Raw genomic sequence first — 13,490 nt, forward strand, 5'->3', positions numbered from 1 at the left:
CCCTAGTTGTGCTAGCTAAATGCTTCTCAACCCATTCAACTGATTTAGCTACTCATGCGTAAATAACAGAAAGTGAACAGAAATAGAGAAGTAGATTCCATTTCGATAAATGAGTGGAGTACAAAATAACAATGGAAGTTAAAGGTAGAGAGCCTGGTAGCAATTCCTTGTTGACCGAGGATTGTACACTGTAATTCTCTATTCAGTTCCAAAGATGTTCATGCTTCCGCAGGCGTCGTTCCTCTCTCTGTCCTTGAAGCTTCTGACGCTCTCTCAAGCTTATCGGAACGATCTATCAGAACAACCTTCTCTCTCACATTCGCCTTGAAGTAAGAGAAAATCTAAGGACCAGGCTAAACTCGTAAGATGGTGAACTCGTGACTGGTGGAACGGTGAACCCCTTTTCTGAAGGATGCCTTTGGTATTTATAGAACATCCAGGGTGAACGGTGGCATCTCTCTCATGATTGCACAGATGAGATGATTTTAATTCCCTGATTGATGCACCAAATATTTGTCACGGAAAAGTTGAATGTACCTTTTACCATTAGCGGCTGTCAACTTAATTTGGATCGACTGTCATCAGCTTTCTATCCCATCGTGATTAATTAGCCTTTCACCTAGATGCGCCCACCATGTTGCATCGACCAAGTTGCGGCAATCCTTCTTAAGCAAATGTTTATGAAGACAATCACCGCAAAGCCTTCTGGTGATACTGCGCTCAACCAATGATTTCCTATGATCGCAATTTCCATCTTACGTCATTGCATATTCTGCACAAAAATACAAAAAACAACTATTCTAATGTGATGAAAGCATGCGACCGCAATATTATGAATCTTATGCTTTTTGGATGCAATTTAACATGTTTTATCAATCAAGCCAGCATTGTTTAAGAACTTAGCACTATGATAACATGAATTTCTGTCCGTTATCACTTACTACGTCAGTCTAGGTAGTCCCTGTGGCCCAGTAACGGATTCCTCGTCATCGCCAGGGATGTCGTACTTATGAAAGTTTTCAGTGCATATATAAGATTAGTGATGTAATGTTTTAATAGCATGATTTCGGAAAAAGACCCAGAGGTAGATAGCTAATTTATGAGTTCGTGACAAGACATGACACCTAAACCTAGAGCAAGAAAGACTGTTAGAGGAAGGGTGCTGGAAGAGGGAGCTGAGAGTAGCCAGACTGTCCCGACAGCTCCAAATCCACCTATGACTCAAGTCGATGAGAAAGCAATGGAAGCCAGAATTAGTGAAGTTGTCGCATCCTCCCTAATGGAAAAATTGCAGGAGCTGATCCGTAACACGATGGCAGGCCAGACTGCCCAAAACCAGGCTCAGGAGGAACCGGTGTCACCTAAGCAGTTACAGCAGACCCGACCGCAGAATAGAGACATGCAGGGCCTGTCTCTTAAGGCAAAACATCTAAGGGATTTTAGGAAGTTTGACCTTTGCTCCTTTGATGGAACGTTGGCGGACCCCACTAAAGTAGAGATGTGGTTGTCATCTATAGAGACGATTTTCCATTTTATGAGGTGCCTGGAAAAGCACAAGCTCTAATGTGCAATTTTCGTGTTGACTGGCAATGCAGCAATCTGGTGGCATTCAGTAGAGAAAATGATTGATACTGGTGAGGAACTTGCAACCTGGGCGTAGTTCAAGGAGCGTTTCTATGAGAAGTATTTTTCGGCCAACACCCGGTACAACAAGCATGCAAAATTCTTGAACTTGAGATAGGAAGTTATGACAGTGGAAGAGTAAGGGCAGAAATTTGATAAGCTGGCCCATTTTCGAACTAAACTAATAGCCACCAAGGCAGCAAGGATAGAGAGATTCATTCAGGGTTTGAAGAGCGAACTGCGATGTTTGGTACATAACTTGGACCTCAAGACGTATGTTGCGGCACTGCGGGCCGCCGTGATGATTGATGCTGACTCCCAGGCAGGAGAAGAGTACAGGAGGTCGCTCGGGGTTGGGACCTTTGCAGGTCAGAAAAGGAAGGCTGAGCCCAGGGCTCCTGAGCATCAGCAAAGGAGCTAGAATACTGTGAATGCTCCACATTAGTGAGGATAGCAGGGCTCCCAAGTTATGACTGTCAAGGAGGATAGGCCGATATGTACTACTTGTGGTAGGCGACACTAGGGATGTTGCCTAGCCGGCTTTGGGGTTTGTTTTCGATGTGGCCAGAAGGGGCATATGTCGGAGAAATGCCCAAGGTGGAACCCGCATGAACTCAAGGGCCAGCCTGTAAGCTCGTTTCAGTGAGGCCTGAGTCGTTAGCAGCAGAAGGGTAGGGTGTTTTCTACCACTCGGCGTGAGGCCGAGAAGTCAAACCTAGTGGTGATAGGTACGTTTCCCATTTTAGGGCACCATGTTTTAGTTTTGTTTGACTCTGGCTCATCGCACTCGTTTATATCTTCCGTATTTTTAAGGCATGCCATGTTAGAGTCAGAACCTTTGCCCTTTGTACTGTCTATTTCCACTCCATCAGAAAGATGTTAGCTACAAAAAAGATAAAAGCATGTCAGGTAGAGATAGCAAATCACGCATTAAATGTGGCCTTGATAATTTTAGATATTCGTGATTTTGATGTGATATTGGACATGGATTGGTTAGCTGCTAATCATGCCAGCATAGATTTCTCCCGTAAGGAGGTCATCTTTAACCCCCCCCCCCCCCCCCCAAGGAGCCAGTTTTAAGTTTAAAGGGGGTGGGACCGTGGTCCTACCCAAAGTGATTTCAGCATTAAAGAGCAATAGACTGTTTGACCAAGCAGCCTGGGGCTTTACGACCAGTGTGGTTGACACTAGAGAGGTTGAAGTCACCTTGACTTCAAAGCCAGTAGTGAGAGATTTTCCAGACGTTTTTCCAGAGAATCTTTTCGGACTGCCCCCGCAGCGGGAGATAGATTTTGCTATTGAGTTGGAGCCAGGCACAACCCCTATTTCGAAGGCTTCATATAGGATGACACCAGCAAAGTTGAGGGAACTGAAGGTCCAATTGCAGGAATTGTTGGACAAAGGTTTCATACACCTTAGTGTGTCACCATGGGGTGTACCTGTTTTGTTTGTGAAAAAAGAAAGATGGATCGTTACTTCTGTGCATTGATTATAGAGAGCTTAATAAGGTGACCGTCAAGAACAAGTACCCCTCCCTAGGATTGATGACATGTTTGACCAGTTGCAGGGAGATACGGTGTTCTCAAAGATTGATCTCTGATCAGGATACCATCAGTTGAGAATAAAGGACAGTGACATACCCAAGACAGATTTTCGTTCGAGGTATGGGCATTATGAGTTCGTTCGGCCTAACGAATGCCTCAGCAGTGTTCATGGATTTGATTAATAGGGTGTTCAAGAAATTCCTCGACACCTTTGTGATTGTTTTTATTGATGACATCTTGGTTTATTCCAAGACAGAGGCCGGACATGAGGAGCGTTTGCGGAAAGTCTTGGAGACGTTAAGGGACAATAAGCTGTATGCTAAGTTTTCTAAATGTAAATTTTGGCAGATATCCTTTCTAGGGAATGTAGTATCGAAGGAAGGTATCTCTGTCGATCCTACAAAGATTGAGGCAGTTATGAGTTGGACTCGTCCAACCACAGTCAATGAGGTGCGCAATTTTTTTAGGTTAGCCGACTACTATAGATGATTTGTAAATGACTTCTCTAACATAGCCGCCCATTGACTCAGTTGACCCATAAGGGAGCCCATTTCGTTTGGAATGAGGTTTGTGAAAACAGTTTCCAAGATGTCAAGCAGAGGTTGGTTTCAGGCCCAGTTCTTATAGTACCAGATGGATTAGGTGGTTTTGTCATTTATAGTGAAGCGTCCAAGAAGGGGTTGGGATGCGTGCTGATGCAGCAGGGCAGAGTAGTTAGTTACGCTTCAAGTTAGTTAAATAAATATGAACAAAATTATCCCACACACGACTTGGAATTAGCAGTAGTGGTTTTCGCTCTCAAGATCTGGGGGCACTACTTATATGGAGAGAAGATACAGATCTTCACCAACCACAAGAGTTTAAAGTAATTTTTCACTCAGAAGGAGTTGAACATGAGGCAAAGAAGGTGGTTAGAGTTGGTAAAGGATTATGACTTTGAAATTTTGTACCACCCAGGAAAGGCAAATGTAATGGCAGATGCTGTAAAACCCGAACTCTAATTACCTTAAGTAAGAGTAAGTAGTGTGATGTCTTCTAATGAGTTAAATGAAGCCATGTTTTAGGAGGGATAGAGGATGGAAGCAAGAAGAAATAAGCTCTTGTGTAGTAAAGTGTAAACCCTGAATTCTAAGTTTCCTAAATAAGCATGTTTAGCCAAAGGAATGATATATATTAAATATCTAATAAGTGAAAATCCATGTAATTTATAGAAGTTGTGGAGAAAAGAAAAGAAAAACATATTAAATAAGGAAACTCACCTATAGGTTTAGCTGGAGGCACTGAATATGAGGTGATGTAGCAGATAATTCTTGAACTCGGGAGTCAACAGGAAGATTAAAAGGCAGAAGAAGTTTGAAAGTTTGGTTTCGACAATCTACATGAGCAAATTTAGTGAAATTAGTGCCATTTGAAATCTGGGAGAATCTAATTTTCGAGGTTGTCTTACCAGAGAAAGATTGCAGAAGAAGGAGAACAAAAGTGAGGAAATAGCAAAAGAGGCAGAATCTCAGGTTAATCAGGGCCCGAGGTGAAGATTAGAAGCTCTAGGCCAAACTATAAGGAATTTTTTGCTGAAATTTTAAGGTAAGAAATTAACTCAATTCTAAACAAGTATGAATTTTTGAAGTTGTAATAGAGAATCTGTACATAAGCAGACAGCTGCTTGGGAAGAACAAGCAAACAGCTCTCCGTTGAGAGTTATAGCGAGATATGAAGAATGAGGATCTCGCTCTAGAAGAAAATCTCACTAGAAATTGGGTTGAATCTCGCTGGTAAGGTGAACATTGCTAGGAGGAAAGTTTGCCAGGAAAAGCTTGATCTCGCTCATAAGAATGAATTCACTCATGATAAGCATCTCGCAAGTAAAGTTGTCTTTGATGATGAAAGTTCCATTAGTAAATGAACTATTTGAGGTATTTTGCTAAGAATTCTAAGTAGTTTAACCGGGAATTATGTCCTTTCAGGCCAAGAAGAGCTAGGAGAGACGTATAACCCGTTAATAGGCCAACGAGCTGTGAGTAAGTATGTGATGATTTAATGTTTTAATGATTTAGAAACCATGATTTCTTTGAAGTTATTTCTCATGCTAAGTGTTTATATGAAGTGCCAAGCAACCTATGTTTGAAATTATTTCTCATGCTAAGTAAAGCATGTTTTCCATGGAAATGGACATGATTTAAGTATGTTATCTTGTCCAAATACTTTCAGTATGTTTTAGTAACTCCATTTTCATGATGTTTACTAATGTATGAGTGTTTCAAGTATGTTATTCGTGTCTAAAGCATGCTAATGGTTTTTATGAGCTAGTTCAACATTATTTAAGCCAACTTATTTTACAAAGTGTGAAGCATGCGTTAGAGTGAAGCTAAGGTTGAATGAAGCTTGATGTATTATGTTTTAAATACTTAAGGTTGTCAAAGTACATGCGTTGGTATTCCTAAACATAATGAAAAGGAATACTGAATGTAACGACCCGTGTTGGTTTGTGGGGACAACTTTTCCTTCTCGAAGCATTCAAGGCAAGTGAGAATGACGTAGCCAGGTCGCAGGGGACGCAGGGGAATACCGGGGCCATCAAGGGGCAAATCCAGATTCTGAATCCTGGGCCTGGGGCGTTACACTGAAGGTAGATAAAGTATCCTAAAGAGTTTTCTTTACTATATTTGAGAGCTATTCTTTTAATGCTCTTCGAGAACTTGATAACATAAATGTACCTCGGTACATAGAAACTCCATGTGCACGTAGGTAATTATTAATGAAAGGCCAAAGTATGGGTCTCCTAGGCCATATAACAGCAAAGGGAGGCTGAAGTATGGGTCTTTTACGCTATATACCAGCAAAGGGCGGTCGAAGTATGGGTCTCTTGGCCGGTAACAAATGTTGGGAGCTAGAGCGATGTATGCTTGTTCTCAACTAAGGAATAATGATGTTTAATAGTAGTTAAATGTTGTTATCAATGTTTATGTTTAAAGGAAGTTGCTTGAGATGCCATTGGTTTATTTAAAGAGATCGACGTGGGGATCTCACCTAGCCATAGTTCAGTATGAGCAGGTCGAGTAGAGGTCTCTCCTAGCCATGGCTTAGTGTTGGGAATTAGAGCGATGAATGTTCATTCTTAACTAAGATTTAGGTTTCAAATACAATAGTTTTAAAGGTTTTATGTGCACGTTTGCTTGGTATATTTTAGTTACAGTACTATGTTTTCAAGCTTTTAGTTTAAGCATGAGATTTACGTTTTTATTAAGTCACTCACTGGACTTCTAGCTCACGTTTTCAAATGTTTCCTTTTTCAGGTAGCGGTCAGTTCTCAAAAGACTTTTCTGCTGCTGCTCTACCACTCAAAGAAACAGGATGAAGGAAATGTAATTGAAGACCTATATTAGTTAGTACACATGTATCTGTCTAGTGACTAGTATTCTAGATGGGACTCACTAAGTTGTAATATTCAGGAATGAACAATGCTGCGAAACCCTTCATGTAAATGTGTTAAGTTCTGAGTTAATATGTTTGTGTATTGATGATATGTATGTAATCAGAGTTTGAGCAAAGTTTAATAGGTTAGATAGACAGTAAGTGCCAGTAAAAGGGTTGGTAACTGCTACAGTCACCATTCCATACAGGTTAAGAGGGTAATCTGGAGTGGGGTGTCACAGATGCCCTAAGCAGAAAGGTGGCTCATTCAGCATCCCTCATTACTAGACAGACTCATTTGTGTAAGTAGCCAAAACGGGCAGAAATTGCAGTGGTAATGGAGAAGGTCACGACACAATTAACATAGTTGTCAGTGGAGAAGGTCACGACACAATTAGCACAGTTGTCAGTGCAACGGAGTCTAAGGCAGAGAATCATTGATGTGCATCATTGTGACCCTTATCTGGAGGAGAGAGTTCGTATGGTGGAGTCAGGCCAGGATGGCGAATTCCCGGTATCAGCGGGAGGTGGTTTCCTCTTCAGGGACATTTGTGCGTGCCAACAGATAATGATATTAAAAATGAGTTGTTGTCAAAGGCTCACAATTCCTTATTTTTTATTCATCTCGGCAGAACCAAGATGTATCAGGACTTGAACATTATTACTGGTGGAATGATATGAAAAGAGAGATTGCGGAGTTTGTTAGTAAGTGTTTGGTGTGCCAGCAAGTGAATGCCCCGAGGCAGAAGCCAGCAGATTTGTTAGCCATTGAGTGTGCCAAAATGGAAGTGGGAGCATGTATCTATAGACTTCATCGTAGGGTTGCCACGGATAGTCAAAGGTTTTACGGTAATTTGGGATGTGGTAGATAGACTTATAAAATTAGCACATTGCATACCTGGAAAGTCCACCTTTTCAGTAAATAAATGGGCACAGTTATACATGAAGGAGGTTGTGAGATTGCACAGAGTGCCTGTGTCCATCGTGTCAAACAGAGCCCCTCGTTTCATGTCCAACTTCTGGAAGAGTCATCAGACAACTTTAGGGAATCGGTTGGATTTTTGTACAACTTTTCACCCATAGACTGATGGGCAAACAAAGCAATTGAATCAAATATTGGATGACATGTTACATGCCTGTGCCATAGAGTTTTCAGGAAGCTGGGATGCTCACTTGCATTTGATGGAGTTTGCTTATAATAATAACTACCAGTCCACTATTGGGATGTCACCATTTGAGGCCTTATATGGGAAGAGTTACAAGTCTTCTGTGTGTTGGGATAGGGTAGAAGAGAGGAAATTGCTAGGACCTAAACTAGTGCACACCATGAATGAGGCAATACAGAAGATCAGGGCTCGTATGCAAATAGCTCAGAGCAGACAGAAGAGCTATGCCGATGTGAGACGTAAGGACCTGAAATTTGAGACTGGTGTTAAAGTGTTCTTAAAAGTGGCACCCAAGAAAGGTATTATGAGGTTTGGTAGGAAAGGGAAGTTGAGTCCGAGATTCATTCTATCTTTTGAGGTCTTGGAACGAGTTGGCCCCGTAGCTTACCATTTGGCATTGCCTCCAGCACTGTCTTCAGTTCATAATGTCTTCCATGTTTCGATGCTGAGGAAGTATGTGACAGACCCGTCCCATGTAGTTGACTTCGAGCCCTTACAGTTGAATGACAACTTGAGCTACGAGGAGAAACCTGTAGAGATCCTCGCCATAGAGGTAAAGACATTACGCCGCAGCGAAATTGCATTTGTGAAATTTCTATGGCAGAATCACAAGTTTAAGAAGGCTACCTGAGAGCGAGAGGATGAGATGAAGGCCCAGTACCCGAAGCTTTTTCAGGAATGAACTTTCGAGGACAAAAGTTCTTTGATGAGGGAAGAATGTAACACCCTGCATTTTTTTTATTAATGTAATTTCAGTAATTTTTATTATTTGAGGGCATTTTTCGAATTTTGGACTTCAAGTGTAATTGCGGGAAATTAATGGGTTTGACATTGAAATTATTCAATTTGGAAATTAATGGTAGGAATTAATTTCATTTTTGGGAAAGAAAGGAAGTTAATAAAATAAAGTGGAATAAGGAAAAGAATAAAATAAAGTTTATTTTATTTCCTTTTAAGTTTTTTATTATTATTATTATTATAAAAACAAAATTTTCCCTTCTCCTTCTTCCTCACGCCGCACCCCCCCTCGTGAACTTTCCAGCAGCAGCACTTTCTGCCGAGCCCAATGCCGACGAGCAGTTATCGATCCGAAGCCTCCTCAGTGCACCGCCGGTTAGACATGAAGCCCAACTGCATGTTAACTTCACTCGACGTTGTCTGTTAGATCCATTGGAGTCGCACCAGCCTTTACGTGCAAATTAGTCCAGCCGAGCGACGCCACTGCTTTGAGCTTCAACTCCAACCGCTGCCTTCACGCCTAGTTGCCACACCATTTCTTCCAGCAGCCACTCGACGCCACCCAGCCCTGTTTGGTTGAGGCCGAGCCGCTCATCCAGCCTGTTGCCCGATCCCAGCCATCGATCTCTATCGATCACTACCTTCCTTCACTGTCGTTCATCGGATTTCGGCTAGTGTTGATAGGTTTTGGGTAAGAGCGGTTAAGTTTTGGAAGGTTCTTGGTTGCCCATTAAATTTTAGATTCCTTTTTGGTTGATGTCGATTATATTTGGAGTTTAGATCCAATATTCGAGTACTTCGGAGTGCGCAACGTGCTGCCCAGTGGATTCGAGTTCATTCAGCAAGTAGTTTGGTAAGCGTTGTAATCCTTGTTGTTGGTTGTTGGGCACCTATTGATTATTGGACTAAATGATGTTTTAATTTTAAGTATTTTAAAGGTTCCAAGTCGTCGTCTATTGGGTTTTAAAATCTGCTAAGAGGAGATTTTGGAGTCGAAATCTTGCGAGTGTTTGTTGATCAAGTTTCGTTTGGGTAAGTTAATTGGTGATCGTTGGATTAAATTTGTATGTTTGGGTCTTGGTTCCAAAGACTAAAATTTAGTATTATGTTTGTATTAGGGGACTTAATTCCGGATTTATTTTGTTGGAGATCATTAGCTTGGATTAATATCTGAATTTGACTTCAAGGTAAGTAATCTTACTATTGGAATTGCCCACGGGCTAGACACTAGATATATACCAGCATGATAGATGAATATTATGATAGAACGATAGCATGATAGATGGATAGTATATATGACGATATATGTTCTTGTATGAGAATCTGAAAGATTTATTTATGCACGTAGATACTTGCATGCTAGTAAAAGGTGATACTTGATTCACTAAGGTTGTATTTGATATGAGGATATTAAGGCATATATGCATGTTGTATAGCCGTGATGTTGATGTGTATATATATGTTATAGAACCATATTGTGATAATTGTGATGTTAAGACTGTGATAGTGTCTTTACTGATTAGTTAGATGCCCACTAGATATTGTGTTTCCTTCGGGATTCACCAGATATTGTGTTTCCTTCGAAATTTACTAGATATTATGTTTCCTTCGAGATTCACCAGATATCGTATTTCCTTCGAGATTCACCAGAGATGGTGTTTCCTTCGGGATTCACCAGGGGTTATGTTTCCTTCAGGATTCACCAGGAATTGTATTTCCTTCGGGAGTCACCAGGGGTTGTGTTTCATTCGGGATTCACCAGAGGTAGTGAGCATACTTAACTACAATAGGATAGAAATCAGTTTTTCATGTATGTATGCGTCCCATGAGGACTAAAGAAGTTTTAATGTTCCACCAGTGGTGGGCATCTAGAGGACATAGATGCCTAGCCCGACCCCAGTAATGGGGTTACTTACCGAGTATTTTATACTCATCATTTCTCATGTTGTTGTTTCAGGTAAAGGTAGAGATGCACCGGCGATTGAGAAGCGAAATTTGTGATTAAGCCACTAGGACCAGTTTTATGCTTCCACTCATGATATTTTGATTTCTTTCCATGTTTTTTTTTCAACTTTTAGTCTTGTTGTTTGAAACTTACTATTAAGAACTGTTTTCAGACTTATTATTATCATTTATGATTTATGGGTAGCCTATTATTTGTTTTTAATATTTGAATTTAATGAAGGACTTTTGAACTTACCTTATTTAGGTAGCATTTATTTCACCATAAAAGGGTGTCGTTTTAAGTTCCATGCATGCATGTATTTAGTAACGGCCTAACTTAAGTCCTAGGGGGTGGGGTCATTACAAGGTACCTTATCCTGAGGATGCTATGGATGTGGCCCGCTTTGTATATTGATACAAACGATGTGATCTCAAAGTTGTTCATATAGAGACATACGAGTGGAGGCATCCTATGCAAAAGATGTTTGGATAAGACCGGGCCACGAAATATTCACTTTTCGTTATAACGACCATTTACTGTTAAAACTGACTATTTCAATTAGATGACCTAAGGTAACGATCTCAATCCTCAGCTAACTATGAACTCATGTTTATTCGAGATTATCCTTTAATTTGCATGGGTGAGAGTGACTCAACATCACTGCTCAATAAGCCTCCCATTTTAGGGGTAAGATCAGATAGATAGCTGTGAACATAGTCCTACAAGATAGAATTCACTCCTAACCGTTTTAGGGTTAGCAGATAGGTTGTTCCCCTAAGTATCGATTCCCGATCTTGAACAAATGAGCCACACACTCTCTATGGTTGAGAGAGACATGGTTTATTGGTAGGACCATAAACCAATTGTTCATTAGAGGACAAGTAGAGACTTTAAGCAAATTGAGAAAATTTTCAAATTTAGAAATTTTTTTCTTTTAAATTTAATTTTGTTATGTTTTTAAAAAATCAAATTAAATTAAAAAGGCAAAAATATGGAAAGTGGGATTTTCCCACTTTTTCCATTTCCCTCCACCTATTCCACTCAATCAGTGGAAGATTGAGTGTCAATCTCCCACATTAATCATTTTGCATGTTTATTACATAAATGCAAGTTGAATTTGAGTGAATTTGGCATGCAATTCCAATTATGAAGAGAAAACTCTCTATCAAAGTTTCTCCTCTCCAACTCTCAAAATCTATACCAAATCTCTCTTAATTTCAGTTTTACTACCCAATCTAAGGCCTGAGAATAGTAGAGAAGGCATTGTGGTAGTCTACTTCAAGGATTGAAGAAGAAATCCGTGGAGTTTTTGAGCAATCAAATGAATTCATCAAAGATTTTATTTTTGAAGCCCTACTTCTGTTATTATTATGAACTTGAATGTTAATCCACTAAAATTAATGTATTTAGAGTATTTAAGATCCAAATCTCTTTCGCATGTTGAATGTCTACTCCATAATTAGTATCAGAGCATGTTTTAAGCACTCAATCCACGTTAATTTTAGCTTGGTGGGTGTTTTTTATAAGTTGTATAAAATGGGTGCTGAAATGGATAAAATATAGTTTTAGCATTAGATTTCTCTTCAATTATGAAGTAATTGTTGTAATTGACTTTTTGTTTATGAGCCTTACTGTGTGATTAAGAGTATGTAAATTTGTTAGAGTCAATAGAGTTGCATTTAGGTTGTAATTGAAGTAGATTCGAAACATCCTCAGCAGCAGGTGAAGTTTTTGCCTTACAGCTTTGCAACGGTGCCCATGGAGAGTTGCAACGCTGTTCTTCGGCTAGCTCACATCAAAACAAAAATTTTATGGCGTTTTAATGCTCGAATGAAGCGTTGCAACGCTGTTCATCCTAGCCCAGAAGGCGCGCACGTCAACGAACCAGCGATTCAACAGAATCGGTTCAACCTGTTTTAGATCGATTCAGCACAAGATTTCTTCCCTTGAGGTTTGATTCAAGTGGTTCAGAGCCAGTTCGGGCGGTTCATGATGGAGTTGAAAATCAACATATGAAAGCTATTAAGGATCTAAGTATTGGGTTTTATGTCCTAAAACTCGTGGTTTATAAACAATAGAACTTATTCTGAAAATTCAATAAGTTGTTATTGGATATATTGTTCTTTAGAAATCCAATAAACCTAAGTCCCTTGACTATTACATGAGTACTTGATCTTTATGTGGATATATACAAGTGGATCAGGTTCGAGTAAAAATTCAAAATGATCTATAGTATATGGATAAGGTTGGGTACCTTATTCTGGTAATACTATTGGATGCGGCCTATTTTGTAGTTGTTACAAAGAGTTGTAAAGTGCTACAAACGAAGTGATCCTAATTCGTTCATGTTATAACATGAGAAGTGGCGGCGTCCTGTGCAAATGAGTTTTGTACAAGATCAGACCACGAAACCAGTCATTCTTACTTTATAACGTTGTTTACTGTTTAAGACTGTCTATTTCAAAGCGATGACCTAGGTAACTTGACCTTAATCCTGAACTAATTATGAACTCCTGTTTATTCGGTTTTATCCTTAGATTTGCATAGGAAAGAGTTGAATCAACAACACCGACTCAATAAACTCCCATTTCAGGGATAAGACCAGATAGATAGCTAGGGACATAGGGTGCAAGAAGGAATTGACTCCTACCCGCTTTTAGGGATAATAGAAAGGTTGTTCCCTTAAGTGCTGATTCTGGATCTTGAACAAGGGGCCTCACCTTCTCATTGGCCCAAAAGGGACTTGGTTTGTTGATTGATCACAAATCAATTGTTCACTAGAGGATCAGTGAGACTTAAGGAACAAGAGGTAATCTCGGGGGTAAAACAGACATTTGACCCAGCCGTTACTATAAACAACCTGTGAAGAGTTAACTTACTAATCATGGTTATATTGAGTAGACATAATATATCTACAGTGAGGGGAGTTCAACTATGGACTTTAGTGGAGTGACCCATTAGTTAATGAATGGGGTTAATTCGGTGTAATGAGTTTAGCCAATTAATCTCAGATCGTTGGAGTCCATGAGGTCCCCCTACTAGCTTGTAAATGGATTAGCTTTA

The sequence above is a fragment of the Benincasa hispida genome, chromosome 1 (assembly GCF_027475165.1).
Source record: "Benincasa hispida cultivar pf3 chromosome 1, pf3_genome.v1.1, whole genome shotgun sequence".
In the NCBI taxonomy this organism is placed as follows: Eukaryota; Viridiplantae; Streptophyta; class Magnoliopsida; order Cucurbitales; family Cucurbitaceae; genus Benincasa; species Benincasa hispida.